Source organism: Micromys minutus, assembly GCF_963924665.1.
Source record: "Micromys minutus genome assembly, chromosome: 8".
NCBI classification, from domain to species: domain Eukaryota; kingdom Metazoa; phylum Chordata; class Mammalia; order Rodentia; family Muridae; genus Micromys; species Micromys minutus.
Genome location: NC_137977.1, coordinates 41,785,447 through 41,806,895, shown reverse-complemented (window position 1 = coordinate 41,806,895; position 21,449 = coordinate 41,785,447). Strand labels below are relative to the sequence as shown.

The 21,449-nt window shown below is 36.7% G+C and overlaps 1 pseudogene across 1 annotated transcript; it reads left to right on the top strand.

Moving 5' to 3' along the window:
- Positions 1-8,779: 8,779 nt before the first annotated feature.
- Positions 8,780-20,094, top strand: LOC308423393 (large ribosomal subunit protein eL8-like; annotated as a pseudogene). The gene is made up of 2 exons: positions 8,780-8,881; positions 19,379-20,094. The product of its transcript is annotated as a large ribosomal subunit protein eL8-like (transcript).
- Positions 20,095-21,449: the final 1,355 nt, after the last annotated feature.

Below are 21,449 nucleotides of genomic sequence, written 5' to 3'. Positions count from 1 at the left end.
ATGTTTTAGAAATTGCTGCTTCCTGACACAAACAGATTTGCACTATCTCTTTCTTGAGAGCAGCCTAGCCACTAGCATAAAGCAATTAGACACAAAGACCTCAGAGTTCACCAATGCAATTTTTAGATTATAAAAATCTTCTTGTAAAATATGATTATATATTCCTATTACATAAAGCGGACATTATGAAATGAGACTCACATACATCTATATGTAATAAGAAGTATGACACCATTTAATATTCATTTAGTATTTTTAGATCAGTGCCCCATATGAATTACTTCACTGACATTTTTGGGAAACCCAAAACATATAAAAGTTCCTAAATTCCATTTTGTAGATAAAGAAACTGAAATTCATAGAGTTTAAAACAGTACACGAAAGTTTTACAGTAAAAAATTGCTACATGTCAGAAAAACATTGATCTAGATCCAAACTGTGGTAGGCTTAGCTATTGAACCATGTTACTTACAAACAGACCAAACTGAAGTTGAGTTAAAGGAATGTGCCTAGGCAGAGAAATCCAGGGCGTCTGCCTTGAAGTGGTGGCTTATGATAGGTTCCCAGAAGATTCACTGGGCAAGGCACAAGGGCAGGTATCTAGACAATAGGGGAAAGGGAAGGACCCTGGGTGGGGAACATGGGGGAAGAGTGGTTATGACAGCAGGATAGTAGGTGAGGGAAAGTCAAGGTGGGGGATGACAGGGAGCTATAAAATATCCAAAGTAAGACTTCCAGCCTTAGGATTCTCCCATTGCAAATGTATGTCTCTGTTGTTCTTTTGTTCTTACTAGTCAGCTATCTATTGTTTTTTATTAATAACGTGAACAGAACTCAGCAGTTCCCTAGACAACCACTGTCATCTTTCAATACAGCATCTCTCATCAATTTTCAATGTTCACTCTCCTCTTCTCTTTCTTTGCACTTTACCGATCTTATTTTCCATGACATGGGTCTCATATCTAATCCTCCTGCAACAGTACTTAGGGTCTGTAATTATAATACCACTCTCTTATTGTGAAATTCTAGAATTTTTTTTATATGTGTGCCATTGTTAAATTCTTTAAAATTGATTTTTTTTTATTGAAGGGAAGTACATACTTTTCTGATTTTCTTTAAATCACTTTGAAGTTTTCCTGTACCATCAATTTAAATTTGTTCAGCCCAATGTAGGATTTATGATTCATCAAGAATCTTTCCATCACTTTAGTATTTTACTTTAATCTGAACTATTAGGTCAATAAAGCTGAATGTTTTTAATTCTAATAGATCAAATTATTTTATTTCTTGCTTTCTATGACATTTAATCTTTATAATAATTGGTTGAGATATATATTTAAATTAATAGTTTATCTTATAAATGGCTATGTAGTAGTAGTTATTATAGAAAAATATGATGTTGGAGCTGCAATGTTTATATAAAATTTTCTAAGGACATATAATACACTTAGCTCTTATCTTAGTAGAAATTACAAAATGAACTGAGAAATGTTTGATTAAGTCTTATGTTATATAATGCCCTCTAACCATGTGACCTTGATCAGAAATTGTGTCTGCTTTAATTCATTGTTTTCTTGGATTATAACATATAGGCAATACATGGGAGAAGTGTATTGAAGGGCTTTATAAAAAATGGCAGAGAGAATAAAGATAGAACTGAAGTTCTATACCTTGAACAATATTATACATGTACATTTTCTCATATCAGCATATTACTTCTGATGATTAAAAAAATCCTTTTATGAAATTGGATAAATAGGAGTGGATGCAAATGTCCAATAACTAGAGAAAAGATTGAATTGAAAAAGAAATATAGTAAAATTAAAATAAAAATTAAATTTAAAAAATTTAAAAAGAAAAGAAATATTGGAGTTGGAGAGATGAATCAGCAACGAGAACACTGTATAGCTCATGTAGAGGATCTGAGTGGTTCCAGGGCCCATGTTGGTGGGCTCACAATCATCTATACTTTCAGCTCCAGGGCGATCATATACCTTTGTGGTCTCAGTGGGAATGGTACTCATGTATGCAAAGCCAAATACAAATGCACTCACAAAATTAAAAATAAACTAATTTTTAAATGAATGAAAGGAATGTAAACAGTATTTATACAAAAATTCTTTTTTCCAATTGTCATTTTTACTGCTATCTCTAAGTTTATGTTTAATTTCATGTATTTACACCTCATCCATGTGGATCAGGGGAGAAGGAGACAGATGGGGAAGAGGAATAAGAGAAAGACAGATAGATAGATAGATAGATAGATAGATAGATAGATAGATAGATAGATAGATAGATAGATAGGTAGAGAGAGGGGGGAGAGAGAGGAGAGGGAAAGGGGTAAGGAAGAGGTAAGGGGAGGGAGAAGGGGAGAGGGGGTCAGGGAGGGAAAAGAGAGGGGGAACAAACTATAATGTATGATGTATTTAATGGAACCAAGAATAAATTGTCTTTATTTGGCAAAGTGAAAGCCTTTTGTTATGCAAATATTTTTGTATAAAGGCCAAGTGTTAAAATGGTATGTGTCACTTTAAAGTCACTATAAAAAATAGAAAGCTGTGTAGGCCGCTAGACTTATAGTTTTGAAAATGATAACAATTCTGATATGTTAGCTATTAGTCTTATGTATTCACATGTCCTCATATAAAAAATATTAGGGGTTATGTGTCTTTTCTCCCCAAGCAAGAAATGGTTGTTAGGAAATTCTCTCATTGGAATTGATAACTGACTTTATTCCTCTTTAGTCTACCTTGTTCCTGCTAGTTTTAAGTCAGCTCGCCACAAGCTCGAGTTAAATGGGAAGAGGAAACATCATTTGAGAAAATGTTCACACCAGATTGGCCTGTAGCAAGCCTACGGTGCATTTTCTTAATTAGTGATGCATGTGGGTTGAATCAGCTCACTGTGGCCCATGTCACTCCTGCGCTCGTGGTTGAGGGTACTATAAGAAAGCAAGTTGAGCAAATAATGGGGAGCAAGCCAGTAAGCAGCACTCCTCCATAGCCTCTGCTTCAGTTCCCTGCTCCAGGATCCTGCCCTGATTGAGTTCTTACCCTGACTGTCCTGATAATGGACTACAAGCTGTAAACTGACATAAGCCTCCCAAGCTGGTTTTTGATCACCGCCTTTATCACAGCAATGGAATCTCTAACTAAGATAAACTCTTGTCCCTCTCTCCCTCTTGTGTAAGGGCTGATCTTAGCCAAGAATCCACTAGTTCCTCACTCAAAGAGTCTGGATCGGGATTCATGAAAAAGCGATGTGTCTTTAGTTTCACCAAACTTGAACTGAAATTTACCATTTCTTTCAATTCTAAGTAAAGACACAAAATCTGTAGTTTTGGCTGTCCCTATGATTAGTTATCATTACTATAAATAACACATATTTTGCATTATATTACAGTTTCTGGAAAACCTCAAAATATGGTCATTCCTGCTTAGAAATCATGGTGTTATAAGATTCAGTACTAGCTTTTATTATGTAAAGTATTTGTAAACAAGCCTATTTGTTATTCTAGTAAAATTTTGCATTTCAGCAGAAAAAAAGAAAGAAAAAAAAAAAACAAACACGTTTTAATATTGACATTTGGATTTGATATGCAGTCATCAAAGTAAAATGTCTGTTATTTCAACAATTTTCAACAAAAATAATTATAATCACAGTTGAAGGCACAACCTTGAAAGTCAGTTTTATAAGGACATAATGTTTGGTTGGCATTTGAGACTGAACTCATTTTGACTGAATCTGGTATTTTCTACACAGTGGTTGAATTTTTCCTGGTGAATTAAGTCCACTAGTCTGATGGAGCTTAGATATTCTTAACTCAAAAGAAAGAAGAAAAACAAGTGACAGTGAGATTATAATTTAAACATGGATTTAAAACCATTACATTTGTAAATGTAATTCTTTTCCAATCATCTCCTTAGAGCAACGCCTTATATTCAGATGCTAAAAGGCAAAAGTAGCATTAGAGAGAATACAATGAGTCTTTTGTGGTACTCTTTCTGTCACTGAAATGTTTGCATTATATTTGTATTAATTACCAGAAAATGGGCCACTGTCTTGACCGGCTTGACCAAGCTGGCATTTTAAATGAATATGGACGGGAGAGTTTAGAATATAAACAACAGTTGAATACTGTAAGAAAGTCTTAATGACCATCTTACTAGAACATTGGAGGACAATGGTGCCAAGAACAATGTGGACTATGATGGCCAAGCTTGAGAGTTTTCTGAGGATAAAGCTTTATCAATTGAGCTAGAGACAATTCTTCTGATATTCTGACAAAAAGAATGGGGCTGCTTTTTGTCCCTGTCCTCAGAATCTGCCTATTGCTAAATAGAAGATATGTAGACTAATTTCAACTCCACAGGAGATTTCAAGATAACCTAATATTGACTCTGTCTTGTGGTTATTTGTAATCACTCTTATGTAGGTCTACAATGAAAAGTGACAAGCAGAAAAAAATAAATACATTTGACATTGGAGAAGGTCAAGAGCACCAGAAAATGTAGTGCTGTGGCCAAGGCTTTTGCTGAAAAAATAAGAAAAGGCCTGATGTGATACAGTGTAAAGAAATTGGGGCTCTCAGCTTAGGATTCTATCCAATTTGTGTAGGGGACAGTATAAAAGATATTTTGTTTCTAAAAAGCAATCACAGATTAAAACTTATGCAAGTATAGTTCAAGAAGTTGGCCAGGCTTTATCCCATGCTAGCAGCAGAATTAGGCAGCATCTACCATGTGGTTCTGGCTAGAGAGTCATGAACGAAACAGGAGTAAAGTGGTTGTAGAATGATAATGGAGTCAAGTGGTTCTTCACAGTTAAGGACTGTGGCTGACCGGGTGTGTAGCTGGGCAGTTCCTGCATGGAAGACTTGGAAGGACACTATATCCAACTGTGAAGGCAAAGCCTAGATTAAATCAATGACCTCAGGATGCTGGAAATGTCAGAGCCATAGGGTATCTGCTAAACAGAGCCATAGACAGGAAGTAGAATCATACTAGAAGAGAGAAGTGTGTTGTAGTCAGTTGAGTAAAATAATTCCATTCCTAAAATACCCTTTTGTAGGAGATAATAAAACCCCTTTCAATCTTGGGGGATAATTGCTTTCCTTTGCTATAATAAAATGTAGACAACTGCAACTTAGAGAGAAAAGGATTTATTTGACTTATGTATCCCAGGTCACATTCTGTCAGAGTCTATTGAGGAAAGCCAAAGCAGGAACTCAAAGCAGAAGCATAGAGGCAAGAATTGAAGGAGACCATGGAGGAATACTGATTACTGGTTTCCCACCCCATGGTTTGCTCAGCCTCTGTTTTTTATACCACCCAGGATCATCTACCAGGATGGTACCATCTCTAGTGTGCTAGGCTCTTGCTTGTATATTATTAATTGAAACTGTGCAATTAAATAAATAAATAAATATTAATTAAGCAATTGTTCTGCAAACTTGCTTACAGGCCAGTCTGATGAAGGAATTTTCTTAGCTGAGCTTTCTTTCTTCTAAATGAAAGTGGATTATGCCTAATTGGCAAATAATAATAATAATAATAATAATAATAATAATAATAATAATAATAATAATAAATCCAGTGAGCCTACAGAATAGGTAGGATAAAGCCATAGATTAGAAAATTATGATACCAGAGTTATACATGATTATATTTTGTTCTGACCAACTATTATTTGGGATGTCATCCTTTAGTGTTTCCTATGCACTGCTTGTTATAGACCAGTGAGTGCCTTGAGTATGATAATGGGATAAAGATGAAGACTGAGTTATGAGTGAGAATCATTTACTTTTATTGATGTTCTTTGAAAGCTAATGATGATATTCTCTGATTAGCTGATTAAGACCTAATCCAATGACATTCACATAAAAATATGACACATTAAAACTAAAAAACATAAGAATACATGTGTCAACCACATGGGCATATGAGTGTCATTTTATGAGAAAAAAATTAGTGGCATTTTAAAGCTTGTGAAATTATATTGTTAAATTGCCTTAAAATTAGATTCCTGAACTACACTCTTTGTTCCCCCCTCCTCTGCCTCTATCTCCCTGTCTTTGTCTGTTTCTCTTTTGCATCTCTCTCTCTCTCTCTCTCTCTCTCTCTGTGTGTGTGTGTGTGTGTATGTTTGTGCATGTCAGAAATGGAGCTGTAAGTGTGTGTGACACATGTACATGTGTGCATAAACACTCACAAGGGCCAGAGGAAGATATCAACTGGTTCTATTGTAATAGTTCTATTACATTTACCTTGTTCTCTTGAGGCAGAATCTTTTCCTAAGCCAGAAGCTTATGCCATGTTTTTGTATAGGTTGGCAGCCAAGGCAGCCACAGCAGTCCTCTTGCTTCTGCCTACCCTAGCACTGGGGTAGATATGTACATGCAAAGCCATGCTTGGCTTGTTGCTTGGGTGCTGGGATCTGATCTGAGATCCTATGGTTGTAGAGGAAGCACTCTTAACCACTGTAACATCTCTCAAGCTTCTGAGACATCTTTTGCAATCACATCTAGGTATCATTTTTTCCTGAGGTATGAAGCACTTTTTTATAATCTTCTGAATAAAAAATATATTCATAGTAACTCTCAATAAAAGTTTAGACTCAAGAACAAGCCATACCTCCTCCCCCAGTTACTTTTTAAAGGTAAAATGCAGATGGTTTTGTCACTATCAGAGCTGTTACAGAACCCATTGTTCCTCTCTCTTCTTGTGACACCAGCATAAATATTGTCAGACCAGAACATCTCACTTTCCAGTCTAGCAGGTCTATAGGCTACCCAAGTATTTTAACCATGATCTTAAGAACCAATAGGTAAAGTGACAACCCCTCACATTATTTGACTGTGTTTACAAGCGAACACGACATTACTTGTTAACACCAGGAGGCCAGCGTGTGTCCTGGGCACTGTTTGTGAACCTGTCTACCTGATTAGTTTGTGTTCTCTGAAATAACCCTAATAGTACTGAACATATGTTGTGGGCAAAAGCTGTCAAGGGACAATGAGGCAGCCTTTGCCATCTATCTCTGTCACCTTTAATACCCATACTTATTCAGTTACCTCGTAAGCAAGGAAAGATTCCAATTACCATACTTTAAGGATTTTCACCTGTGATAAAAAATAATTTGATGAATTTTTAAATAACTAGAGCTAAACCATTACAAATGACCACTTACCCTATTCAATTTAAAGTCATAGCCTAATCATTAGGCTGATAATTGCTGTGGCTAACAAAACAAGGCAAATGTAAATGACAAGACTGAGCTAGAGAGTCACAGGCTGCCGTTTCCGAACATAGCACATTGCTTCTGCTGGAATGTCGCAGAAAAGAGAAAGTTCCCCTAGGTAGAAAGGGAGAAGGGGGGAACCTTTAGAAACACCTAGTAACTTCTATAGATTATGTGCTTTTACAATGTTCCTGACATTTTTATTAATGTGTTTAAGTAAATGTTTACCTAAGCAATATGGTTCCCCAGTAGTTTTTCCTGATGCAAGTTCTCCATTAAGCACATGTTTTATCTTGGTATTTTACAATGTGGTAAATAAAAAACTCGCTGAATAGCATGGTGTGTACACCAGCTCACTCAAGCATATCTGCCAGGGTCACGCGGGGCCGCTGTCTTCTCAGTGTAGCTGGTTTGCTGTAAATCAATTACAGTCATTTCCTAAGGATTAGGAGATGTGCTTTGAGAATGTGTTCTTGTGTGTCTTAATTTGACTTTAGGAAAATTCCACTGGATTATAGAAACAGTGCAGAGCTTTAGTATGAGCAGGAGATGAGCCTTATTAAAGGACTGTGGTATTTACTATTCAAGTCATGTTCACAATTCGTTAGAAGTTGTGTCATGAATAACAAACTCATCCGCAGCATCGATTCTCAACCATCTGAAACTAAAAGCTAATACAAAGCACAAGACAAACAGAACAGGGATTTTTCAAACCTTAGGTCATTCTGCACATACAAAATTATGTGAAAACAATATGAATTATTAGGAAGATTTGGGAAACTGCCTTAACTCTTGACCTCCCAAAAGAAGTCTCTGTAGCAACTATATTGGCATCTTAAAACGTGACTTTAAAGCTGAGCATGATGCCAGTTATCCCAGTAACTGGGAAACTGAGGCAGGTAGCTGTTGAAAGTTCTAGGCAGCCCTGGTTACAATTTGAATTCTAGAGCAGACTGGGTAACATGATGAGTTCCTGAATCACCGACAAAAAGAAGCAAACTGAAAACAGTGTGAATGGAACACATTAAAATGCCAAGTATGTCTTCAACATAATATACTAAGGAAAAACAGGGATAATAAAATGCTAGTTTTATTAATTCGGAAGTTGGACTAGAAAAGCATTTCACAGAGTGCATGCTCAGCATGCAGAAATGCTGCTTTAATCTCAGCACCACCTAAAAAATACAGACATAAAAAAGGTATTTCAGAAAGCATGAAAATGACATAGTCCAGGTGTTTTCTTCCTTACTCAGGTCACAGTTCCTTAAGTCAATGTGGGAAATGACAAACTGAAAAGGAACACAGCACAGAGCAACACTAGCACAGTGTTCAGTATTTGTAAAGGACATAAAAACTTAAAATCAGAGAAAGGATAGGAGCACCTTTTGATTTTTCAACCTGACCAGGCCGTAAAAGGCTCGTTGTTGAAAGGGGAATTAAGCTGCACTCCAAGTCAACAAATATTTGCAAAGTCTCTTTGTTCCTCCCTGTCATCAATTGTCTTTTTGGAGTAAGGAGTGCCTTCAAATGGTGTTGGCAAATGGAGGCTGCTTCTAAACCCTCGTCTGACCTGAAGGTCTTATCGCAGCATCTTCATAAAATGTTACTTCTGCTTAGTAATCAATTCCACACGCTGTTCCAGGTCAGAATAGGTGGGTTTTAGCTTTATGAGCAAGCGTGTCTATTTAGGAGAATTCCAGGAACGGGCTCTTTGGTGTAGCATTAAAGACTGTGACTAATGAAGAGCAACAAATTCTAAAAGAATCTAATAGATCAATCAGCACATTCAAGGAATAAATTTGACACTCTTACATTTATAAACACAAAAGTAAAATGCTATTGGGGACAATTAAGCTAACATTCTAAGCGCACAAAGAGTACACTTAACTGGATGTTGTGACTTTGATAGATTTTAGAGAAATTTTTTAAGTGATAAGCTCTGTGGAAACATTTGTGTTTCTGATTTGAACTAACCACTCTTCATATTCTGAATGGATTTTAAACTCAGTGATGAACAGTGAGTGAGTTACTCCTGAGAACAACCAGCCTCCTCTGACCCGAGGATAAAAGGCTTGAGAAGTTGAATTCATGATTTTTCATGATCCATGGGGGAGCCAAGGGTAGTGCCTGGGCAATTTTATCATCTCTGAAAGCAAAATCCATCCATGGAGGCTATTCTCTAAGAATAATTTAGAGACTTTTGCTAGGTCCATTTATTCTTTTGGGTTATTAAGAAATCAATTGGTAAGTAGCCACTGTAGTCTAATAAAAATTTCTTTTACAGCATTTTGCTAAATGTCAACATTTATATTAGTCTTCATCGTTACAATCTTTCTTTTTCCAGCATAAAAATGTCAAGAGAATTAATTATCAGAGAGCTCAGTATGATTCTTGAACCACAGAATCAAGAAATGTTTGCAACAGCAGTGACAGGAATATTTGAGAACCTGTGTTGTCTAGTCTCATACTAAAGCTAAGATGTTCCAAACCTGGTCCAAGTTCCTTAGTGTTCTGCAGTTCTGTACATTAAAGAAAACAATGAAAATACTCTAAAGAGAAAGTTTTTGGAGTACTAAAATTAAGAAAACTTACCTTTTTCACAGTCAAGAATAAGGCTATGCTAATGGAATGAAGGTTGATAATGGGTGTAAAATGTGTTAATGAGGCCAGTGATTCCTTAACCTGCATCAGTGTCTATAACTTAAAATTGGCCCAAACCTGTCCCACTCACCATTTTAAAAAGTTTTCGACAGCTTTTGGCTTCTTATCCCCTAATTTCTTTTCCCTTCCAAATTGGATGGGCTTTTTAAAAAATTAGCCTTAATATGTGTTTTAATACTTGTGATAACTTTTTGTTTTATGGATCCCTAGATTAACTTTATAAATTATGCTTATCTTTAGCATATTATTTAATCACCTTCTTTTGTCATTATTTTTCTTAATTTTTCTTTACTTTAGAATTCTAAAATGATAAAAGGGAGTCATTACAACAGGTTCCTTTTCTTTTGAATGATTGTTCCTATGGGATATATGTATATGTGTGTTTGTGTGTGTGTGTGTGTGTGTGTGTGTGTGCATATGTGTCTGTATGTGAATGTATGTATATGTATCATATATGTGCATAAGTATATATGTCTGTACATGTGAAAGTATGTATTCGTATATATTGTGTGTATGTATGTTTTTGTAACATCTAAATATCTATCTATTTAGACATATGTTTATGTCTCTAAATCTCTAGATAATCCTTTCTTTTTCATTGGTGATTTTAATTTCTAAGTTTATAATTTATCTATCAGACCCATGATGCATCTGGAAGCCTTCATATTTCTGTTGTGCTCTTTCAGGTTTCTTGTACAACAAAACACTTTAAAAATCAGGAATAAACTTTAAACATATGCAGAAAGGAAAGACTTAAGGGATGCAAAAGTCCTTTTCAAAGAAAAGCTACAATATGAAATGATTAATTCAAGCACACTTAGCATAAAACACATTCAAAGATGTCTCTTTGAATTATTGTGTGCTTTGTAAAAAAAATATGCAAACATTGTGAAAATAGGAAAGACAGCTAAAATAAACTCTATCCCATAATACTCAAGGGCTTCAGAAAGAATGCCTTAGGAGGCACTCGGGAGGTGGTCAACTCTTGCTGGACAGCCAGATTCCCCATGTACACCCCTTTCCCCTTCTGGCATGGTGGGTGGCAACTGGGATGAGGTTCATTCTCATTATTGCTCACACAGAAAAGAATCAGGTTTTCTTCCTTCGAAATGAGTATTTCACTGTTTTAAGTCTGCAATATTGTCAATGATAAAATGTGTTTTCAAGAAAACCAAGGAAAGTGAAGATGTAATAGCTCCATTCAGATGTGCATCGGAGATGAACATTAATACCATGGCTCTCCCCTTTGTTTATTGATTATTGACAGTTGTCAATATGATTTTCACCTTACTCAGGATTATGATTTATTTCCTTGACTTGTTTGTTTTAGAAAACATAACTTTCCTTTACTTGTAGAAGTTTCCATTTCCTCCCAATTTACAACTTCTTAATATGTAATGTTTCCCCTTCTGGTTTGCTTTCTATCAAATTATATAGTGGTGTTGATTGGTTGATTGTATTTATAAACTTTCTTGCATTAAAAAACAGAGAATATTTGTTGGGAGCTGGTGTATGCTGCCTGGTTGGTGGCTCAGTGTCTGAGAAATCTCAGGGGTCCAGGCTAGTTGAGACTGCTGGTCCTCCTATGGGGTCGCCCTCCTTCTACCTTCTTCTAACCTTTTCCTAATTCAACCACAGGGGTCCCTAGCTCCTGTCCATTGATTGGGTGTAAAAAGTATCTGCATCTGACTATTTTAGCTGCTTGTCGGGCCTCTCAAAGGCAGTCATGCTAAGGTCCCTCCCATTGAGTTCTGCGAATCTCTCACCTCCTAAATCTCTAGTACATTCTAGAGGGTCCCCTCACCTCCTACATCCTCAGGTTGCCTGTTTCCATTCTTTCTGCTGGCCCTTAAAACTTCTGTCTCCCCCTGCCTCCAATACCTGATTATATTCCTCTTTTTACCTTCCTGTCCCCACTCCTACCTGGGTCCCTTGCTCCTTCTGCCCATGAGACCCCTGACAAATATACATCAGAGGACTGCATGGTCTGGCCTTAATGATAGAAGATGCAACTAACCCTTGAGAGTCCCAGGGATGGGGAGATCTGATGGGGTGGAAGTGGGTGGTAGGGACATCCTCTTGGAGACAGGGGAGGAAGTAAGGGGTGAGGAACAGTGAGAGGGCAGAGCAGGAGGGGGATAATGGCTAAACTGTAAAAAGAAGATTAAAGAATAAAAAACATAGTTCTCTGACAGATGATAGCAGTGAAAAAAGGAAAAGATAGAGAATATTAAAGTGAACCTGCTCCTGAATAGTCAATATTATTGTTCTTTAAAAATCCTTCAGCCTCTTAACATTAAACGAAGCTCGTAGATAATATGAATCTTTCAAACTTTAGAGACATATTGACATTTTGAATGTTGGAAACCAATATTTTGCATTTAAAATGTAAAAAAGCATGTATCTTTTTATTGTGTCTAAGCCATACAACAGGCTTCCCAGTTTTGTGTTTTTAAATTTGCCCAGTATGCTTGTCGATGCCGTCAGATCCAGTACGCACTCCTAAAGTTAATTCTAGTTTTCGCCATGTTGCCTGAATTTTCAATTACTATCATACTGTATAGTGCTACTGTCTGTGTTTATGTAGGTCTCTTGTTATTTATAGGAATATCTCATCCAGGAATCTACAATACTGCAAATAAGAACAGAAACACTGTGTATAGATAGGTCTTATCGCTTGCATTAAACATTTAGAACTAGATTAGCCAGTGCTGAGAACGGAGGCTTGTGTTATTGTCTGTTCTCCTCATCCTATTATGTAGCTTTTATTTGTTGGTCGGGGGACACAGTGTCTCCATTACAGAAAACAAACAGACAAACAAACAACAACAACAAAAAAACCCAAAAAAATTGCACTTCTTTATGATGTTTAGTGGCAGAACTGTGTCCCATATCCTAGATGCTTAGGAAAATAAAAATCAAGTGTTTAAAACTTTGAATATTTCAAGAAACATCTGGGACCTTCCATGCCTTTCTCTGAAGACTTAGATTTCCTAGCAAGTAAATTAATATCAAAGTGTCCAAATGTTTCGTATCCACATTTCAGAATGTTCTTACTTCTCCTGAACTCAGCTTTTCCTGGGTAGAAACTGGAATGAGTTCTGTGCAATTGATGTTTTTGCAGGAAAGGATCATGCCTTCTTCCTTCATAATGAGTATTTCATTAGTTTAGGTCTGTAACTGAACCAAGATTCCATTGCCCAATTTTATTTTGGAATCTTCTGGTGAGAACTAGATGTCTGGTCTGATCCTCTTTCTTGTTCTTTTTTTATTTTAAGGAAGGACATCTCTACTTTTCCCGCAACAGAGAGCTTTAACATTCTTAGGACATCACAGTTTTTAGTCATTGTGTCTACTTTTGGAATTATTTATTCAGTATCATTTGGTTCTTTTACTTTGAATATTTTAAATTTAATAGTTTTTATTGAGATATAATTTATATAATTTAGTTTTACTTCTTTAGTGAACAGTTGAATCATTTTAGTGTAATTTCAGAATTATGCAACAATCATCTAAATCTAAGTTTAGAGTATCTTAATCAAGAATTGTACCCATTACAAGTCACTTCTTATCTACATGTCTGTCCCTCTTTTGCCCTACATAGCCAGTAATCTACTTTATCTATGGATATGACTCTTTTTGCATACATTATATGAATGGGATCACTAAACATGTAGTATTATGTGACTGTCTTTTCTCGTTTAATGGAATGTTTTAGAGGGTAATCTATTTTAAATATAATTTATTTTAACTTGCACATAAAATAATCATACATCTTCATATGGGGTAAACAGCTCTTTTGATTGATATACAAAATGTTTGGTATTTATCTTCATGGCAAAATCATTTATTTCTTTTCATCTGGGTTGCACATTTAAAATACATGTGCTCATTTCCCCAGATGTATTTTAATGTTCTATGAAAGGCTAAGCAAGGATATTTAGTGCTTACATGATAAATAACAGAAGTTTAACTCAAGAACTAATACTTAGGCTGTTGAAGTTATCTTCGTGGAGGTAGAAAAAAATTTGATATTTTGAAAGACTGCTTTCACAGAAAGCCAAGGTACAAACAAAAGTTGCTGGAGGGTCACGCTGGGTGAGGTTGTCATATCTAAATCAGATAGCAATAGAGGGAAATACACCATAGAGCAAGAGGTTATTAAATACAGCTACCACAAGGATTATTTTTATTGGTTAGATATTATCATGTATCCTGATGAAGTTCATTGATCACCCTCTGGCACATTTGTTTCCCTTTATTTCCCATGAAAGAAAGAACAAATGAGAAAAACTGAAAGGGCATTTCTGAAGAAAGACACACACTTCACAGAAATTCACACATTGAGAAGGCTGGTTTGCCCTCTGGAGACTGGTGGTTAGAAGGTTCAGCAAGGACGTGGTGTTGCATTGACAGTCCTCTCTAGGGATCAGCCCTTCCTCCATGAATACAAATCAGACAGTGAAGGCTTTGGCTCTGCTCTGCAGGCTCCAAGAAGCCTGAATACAGTACAGATCTGGGAATGCAGACAAAAGGGGATGTCCCAAGACTTGCATCTGGGCACTGAGGCTCAAGGGTGGAGATCTGAGGCCCTTGGTTCTCAGCACAAATATTTACAAGAAAACTAAAATATGTGAATATTAATATAAAACCTGTCAATGTAATTGTATAGACCATTTGTTTCTTTTTGGTATTTTAGTGTCTACATTGTATTGAAAGAGATTAATGTAAATTTATACTGCTCATATAATTTTATACTATATGTAGAGTAGGTGCAATGAACAAACCAGAGAACAGACATAACTATATTTATAGATGTAGCAGTCAATTGTGACTAATGTAGGTGATAATAAAGTTAGATGTAGACTCATTGTGACCACAATATCTAAAGCATAGGATATTGCGTGAGCAGAGGCCTGACGTACCTCACTATGTCCTTGGACTGGATGAGACTGAAAAAGGGTTGCTCAGAGGAAATGACTAATGGATGTAAGTGGGTAAGTGCCAGATCCAGCAAGAGACCGGGAGAGAGAGAAAGAACAAGATCATTATTTCGAATAAGGAAAATGACCACTTTACAGAGAGAACATTATACATTCAAAAGACATTAAGCAGTTAGCTGTGAGTGGATAAAAGGGAGGGGATTGGAAGGAGGATAGAAAAGGCGGGAGCTGCTGAGGGCCAGGTAATCCAGGGCTCCATGTGCATCCTAACATACTTAACCTTGGTTGTAAGGGAAATGAACTCACTGAGCGATTTTCACTACAGGGCTGTCATTACATGGTGTGCTTTTCAGAAAGATTACTATGACTTCTATGAAAAAAAATGTGTTGGGAGAAATAAAGGCTGCAGGAAATGAGTGCAGCTAACATGCTTTCAAAACTCTACACGAGAGAAGGTAGCCAAGTGAGATGTGGTGGTCCTTCAGACAGGGATGGGAGCGACAAGGAGAGAACAATTTGGATGGGTAAAGGGAACAGAATAGGAAGTTCTGGAGGGCTAAGAGATGGCTGTATGTGGAGAACTAAAAAACTGAGGAGGAGTCAGTTGAGCACCATGTCCTGTCTAGGAAGGTAGGAGAATGGAGGTACCGAGCACTAAGTGTAGACCCACTGTGACCACTTGTGATTCCCATCACAGGTGGGCTCATTGATTACAGGAGTCTTGGAGTGTTAAATGAATTGCATGGTATTCCTTAGTACTAACTGACCTCCATAGGTCACTGAAACCATATTTTTATATAATATTTTATATTATTTATATTATTTTTGTTATATTTTTAGATTTTACATGCCTTTATTTTGGTTATCAAGTCACTATGGCATCTCCTTTATTCCTTTAAGCATCAGTGCATATTCTGTGCATTTATAATGGATACTCTCTTTGAGTTCCAGTAAACAAGGTCCAATTACTTTTCATCAGTAGCTTTTGATCTCAATTCTTGATTTGTAGCAACCAGTGACTAGGAAGAGAAGGGACAGACTGACTCAGACTCATCTCAATATCATATGCCGATGCAGTAAAATGCTAAGCTTAAATTTATTGTCTAAGAAGCAATTTGAGTTTCACAGTCTTTAGCTGTTTACTCTCTTTCTATCCTAGTGGGCTTTTTCCCCTTTCTGATTAAAGGAAAAAGTATTGTGCCATACTTAACATGACCTTTCAATTCCCAGTCCCTGCCTCCAGGACACCACGTTTAGCTGTGAGTATTGCCACATGTGAAAACTGCATTTCATAGGCCATCTGTAGTATATGAAGAGCCTGTGAGAGATGAAGTGCTGCACAGTGAGTTTGGTACTCTGGGGTTTCTACGATGTCTCCTGATGAAATGGAACAAAATGTTCCTTCACAACTGCATTCACCCTGTTACATGAAGTACGGATGGAAAAGCTGAAACTAGGGTGGGCATCTTGTACTTTGAAGAATGGCTCCAGGGTGGCATAGCAGTGACCTGGAAATCACTGAGCTTCCACAGGATTCTAGCAATAGAAATATCAGCCATTCTTCAGATGGAAGAAAAATACATTCCTTGTTGATTTTTTAGTTTATATATCTATAAAATAAGCGAACAAACCCATGTCTTACATATTAACCGTCAATCTCCAATGTTTTAAAAAATGATCAATTAACCAGAGAAATTATATGCAGAGGGCCTCTTCAGTCAACTAGATATTAGCTGGAGATTATACTTGCAGTCATTTTAAAGAAAGTATGCCCGTATTAATAATTGCCAGAGTTTGAATTATGAGACCTGGGACCCAGGAACAGGAAGCAGCTTTCCAATTAGAAAGCTCTCAGGAGTGAGGGAAAGTCCTGGTTTCACTTCACAGAGTACTCAGCAAGTTCCTGTGTAGTGATGCACTTGTATGGCAAACCTCTGGAAGGAACAACAGTGCTGGGACCCAGAGCAGTTGATTCCAGTGCACATACAACAAAAGAAAAGCAATTGTCCTCTTCCGGCTTCTTCTAGTGTCAGAGGAGGTAAGAAAGACCAAGGCTTGATCAACAAGCTCTAGAAATTCAATTGTGTGCTTGGTGTATCTGGTCTGATTCATGCCTTTAGTAGCACATCTAAATTGGATTAACTGGGCAATTTGCCGTTGTGGTATATATATATATATATATATATTAATCTCAGAAAAGTGTATATGGTTCTAATCTCCAGGTCTTCTTGAGAAAATGGCATTTGAAGAAAAATGTTAAGACTTACAACAAATAATGTTTAAGCAGGTGAATTTGAACGGTCCAAGGAAGAAATTCATTTAAAAATAAAATATCTGCTATATATTCTAACACATATGTACTCAAAATGCATATGAATATGCATTTGTGTGTTGTGTACATGTATATAACATGTATATATGTGTATATATACATTATCACAGATGGAGAAAGAGAATAAAAACAGTGGTGAACCCTGAATTACATCATATTTTAACATAGCAATTTCATTATGGTACGGCAATTTATCCACATTCACGGTACTGAAGATAGATTACAAAGTGTTTCTCCTTCACAGCAGGTCGTAGAATATTGCGTATAAGAATTGATTTATGATTAACATCATGCATCCCTTATCAGTTGCAATCACATGAGGCATATGAACGAGCTTCCCTCCGTTACCGAGAAGACAATGCTGACAGAACAGGTACCCCCTCTGCACTCAGGATTCCCAGCAGGTCCTTGATCTGCAGCTTTGTCTTCTTCTGCCATAGGAGAATAATTGTCCAGAAATGACAAACATCGCCAATGCTTTGTTTCTGAGACAATGGAATGTAAAACAGGCAATTAGGCTTGGGAGCATCAGGTCAATATTTTGATATGTTAACGATGAAACATGCTTCTGATAGTAGCCACAGCTAAGGGCTACATTTGGGAGGGAAGCTTCCGGAAAGGGACTCAGTCTGTGTCTAGCTGTAATTATTGGTGTGTCTATAATGTTGCTAGATCATTGGGTGAAATTAGCTAACAAATGCTGTTCTCACCTCTGCTGTCACGATTTGCTTTATCTTAATAGAAATGAGATTAATGACAACTGATAGCGTGGTAGCCCGTTTAGTTTAATTAAATATGTTTTCAACTTTCATGTTACATATTTTCATTAAAGAAAAGGCTGCTGGCGGTTTGTAACTTAAAAACGAATAATTTTGCTCAGATCTTTAAATTTTGAATTACTTCTACCATTCTTTCAGATATAAAACAATAACAAAATACTTTAAAATGATTTCTTAGTCAAAATGTAATCTCCTAAAATAAATAGGAAGAAACTTCTGAAAAAGAAATAGTCCCAAGAACTTGTTGGGTGGAAAAAATACAGATGGTTTACCCTGTTTCTGTTAGAACTTAATATGTCATTACATTGATAAGTAAGACTTTTTACCTGCTTTGAGCCAGGAACCTATAATTTGTGTGTGTGTGTGTGTGTGTGTGTGTGTGTGTGTTTCTTCTCCCATGTGCACTGAGAGATATCTATCATACACAGTAGAGGGAACCCAGCAGTCAATGTTAAGAGTCACTTGAAGACCAAGAAAAACTTTCTAAAAATATCCCACACGAACAGGAACTGAGCTGTAAAATATATGGCAAAATGGAAGGAAAACGTAGGAATCCCTAAGGTGGCAGTTTTAGGGCAGTGATTTATGGAGAGTATGTGGAAGAGGAAAAGATGTGACTCCCACACTCATGGAAATGAAATAACCCAATAGTCAGTGGTGAGTGGGCCAAAGAAGAGATCAAGATGGAAATAGAAAAAAAAAAAAAAAGACCTGGAACTAAATGGAAATGAAAACACAACTCAATAAAACATCTGGGGAATATTAAAAGCAGTTTAAAAGTGAAATTTGTAGTCACATTTAAAAAAACCTGAAAGTACAAATAAATGACTTAATAATACAGCTCAAGAAGTTTGAAAACACAAGAGCAAACCAAGCCTATATCTAGTGGGCAGCAATAAATAATAATTCAAAACAGAATTAATGAAATAGAAACAAAGAAAACAATACAAAAACGAATCAATGAATCTAAGAGCTACATTTTTGAGAAGATAATAAACCAGATTGACAAACTCTTGGCCCAACTAACTGAAAGAAAACATTACATAAATGTATGGGCTTATACATGAACAAAAAACACAACAGACATTAATGTTAAGAATATTATAAAGGAATATTAAAAAAAAAAAAAAACTGTTCTTGGGGATGGAGAGATAACTCAGTGGTTAAGAGCACTGACTTCTCTTCCAGAGGTCCTGAGTTCAATTCCCAGTAACCACATTTTCAATGTAATCTGGCGCCCTCTTCTGGTAGGTCTGAAGACAGTGGCAGTGTACCCTCATACATGAAATAAATGATTTTTTAAATAATAATAATAGTAATAATAATAATAATAATAACAAGAAGAAGAAGAAGAAACCAGCCGAGCAAGATGCCCAAAGGAAAGACCAAGGAGAAGGAGGTGCCCTCCCCCCTTCAAAAAGCAGGAGGCCAAAAAGGTGGTCAATCCTTTGTCCTTTGAGAAAAACAAACAAACAGACAAAACAAACAAACAAACAAACAAAAAAAACAAGAACTTCAGCATTGGGCAGGATATCCAGCCCAAAAGACGCTTTGTCAAATGGCCACGCTACATCAGACTGCAGCTATAAGGAACTCAAAGTATCTCCTGCCATTAACCAATTCACCCAGGCCCTGGACAGACAAACAGTTACTCAGCTGCTTAAGCTTGCCCACAAGTACAGGCCAGAGGCAAAGCAAGAGAAGAAGCAAAGCCTACTGGCCCATGCTGAGAAGAAAGGTGCTGGCAAAGGGGATGTCCCAACTAAAAGACCACCTGTCCTCCAAGCAGGAGTCAATACAGTCACCACCTTGGTGGAGAACAAGAAGGCTCAGCTGGTGGTGATTGCCCATAATGTAGACCCCATTGAGCTGGTGGTTTTCCTGCCTGCCCTGTGTCGAAAGATGGGGGTGCCCTACTGCATCATCAAGGGAAAGGCCAGGCTGGGGCACCTGGTTCACAGGAAGACATGCACCACTCACTGTTGCCTTCACACAGGTTAACTCGGAAGACAAGGGTGCTCTGGCTAAGCTAGTGGAAGCTATTAGGACCAATTGTAATGACAGAAAAGATGAGATCTGCAGCCACTGGGGAGGCAACGATCTGGGTCCTAAGTCTGTGGCTTGTATTGCTAAGCTGTAAAAGGCAAACCTAAAGAGCTCGCCACTAAACTGTGTTAAATATACACTAAGTTTTCTGTACATAAATATAATTACAAAATTGTCTTCAAAAATAAAAAAGAAAAGAAAAACCTGTAGTTCATTAAATTGGAACATGAAAATCATCAAAGTTAAGCCAAGAAGAGAGCAACAACCTAAGATTTCAAACTAAAATAATTCAGGTCCAACAGACTTTCAAAGATCTTGCTTATATTACTCAAAAATCAGGAGTGCCCTCATTCTGTGAAGCCAGTACAAATCTCATACCAGTCAGGAAAAGACTCATCAGAAAACTATAGGCCAGTATTCTGATGAACAGAGTCAAATAATCTGCCTACAAAACTTACAGACTGAATACAGATATACATCAAAAAGATTATCATGATCAAGTTAGCTTTATCCAGAGATACGGTGGTTATTCAACATGTGAGAGTTAATAAATGCCATAAATTAGATAAAGTTAATAAATGCAATAAATTAAATAGATAAACTCTAAAGTAAAAAATTAATCATAGATACAAAAGGAACCTTTACAAATTCCAACATGCTTTCATGATTAGTCCTAGAGGGAGCAGAACTGGGGGGAATGTACCTCAATATACTAAAGTCTATCTATAAAAATCCCTCAGACAACATCATCCTAAGTGGGGAAGACATGAAGAAGCGATGCATCTGAAACCAGGAATGAGAGGACCGCCCACACCACCCATTCAGACTCAATATTGTACTTGAAGCACTAGTTGGACCAATAAAGCAAGAAAAGAAATTAAAGAGATAAAATTAGGAAAACAGAAGTAAAACTATACCTACTTTCAGGTGCTATGATTTAACATTAAAAAAATCCAAAAATTCAATCATAAAGACACTTCTAGAAACCATCAGCAGTTTCACAAAAATGGCTGAATTCATTTACAAATTCAAACAGCTTTTTACCACCCACAAACAGAAGATTTATGCAGACGGAAATCATGGAGACACTCCATTCACAACAGCCTCAAAGACAGTGAAGTATCTCAGAATAAGTTTAAGAAAGGAGGTGAAGGATGTCTTTGCTGAAAATGTGAAATTATCCATGCTCATATATTGGTAAGAATAATATCTTAATAGTGATCATTCTAGCAAAACCTATATATATCCCAGTCAAACTCTCCATCTCATTCTTCACAGAAAGAAAAAAAAATTCTGTAATTCATTTAGAACCACAAAGGCACCATCTATTCAAAAAAATACTAAACAACAACAACAACCAACATTCTAGAGTGGTTACCACTTCTGATATCAATATATATTGCAGTCCCAATAATAGTGATCATGATGGTGGTGGTGGTGGTGGTAATA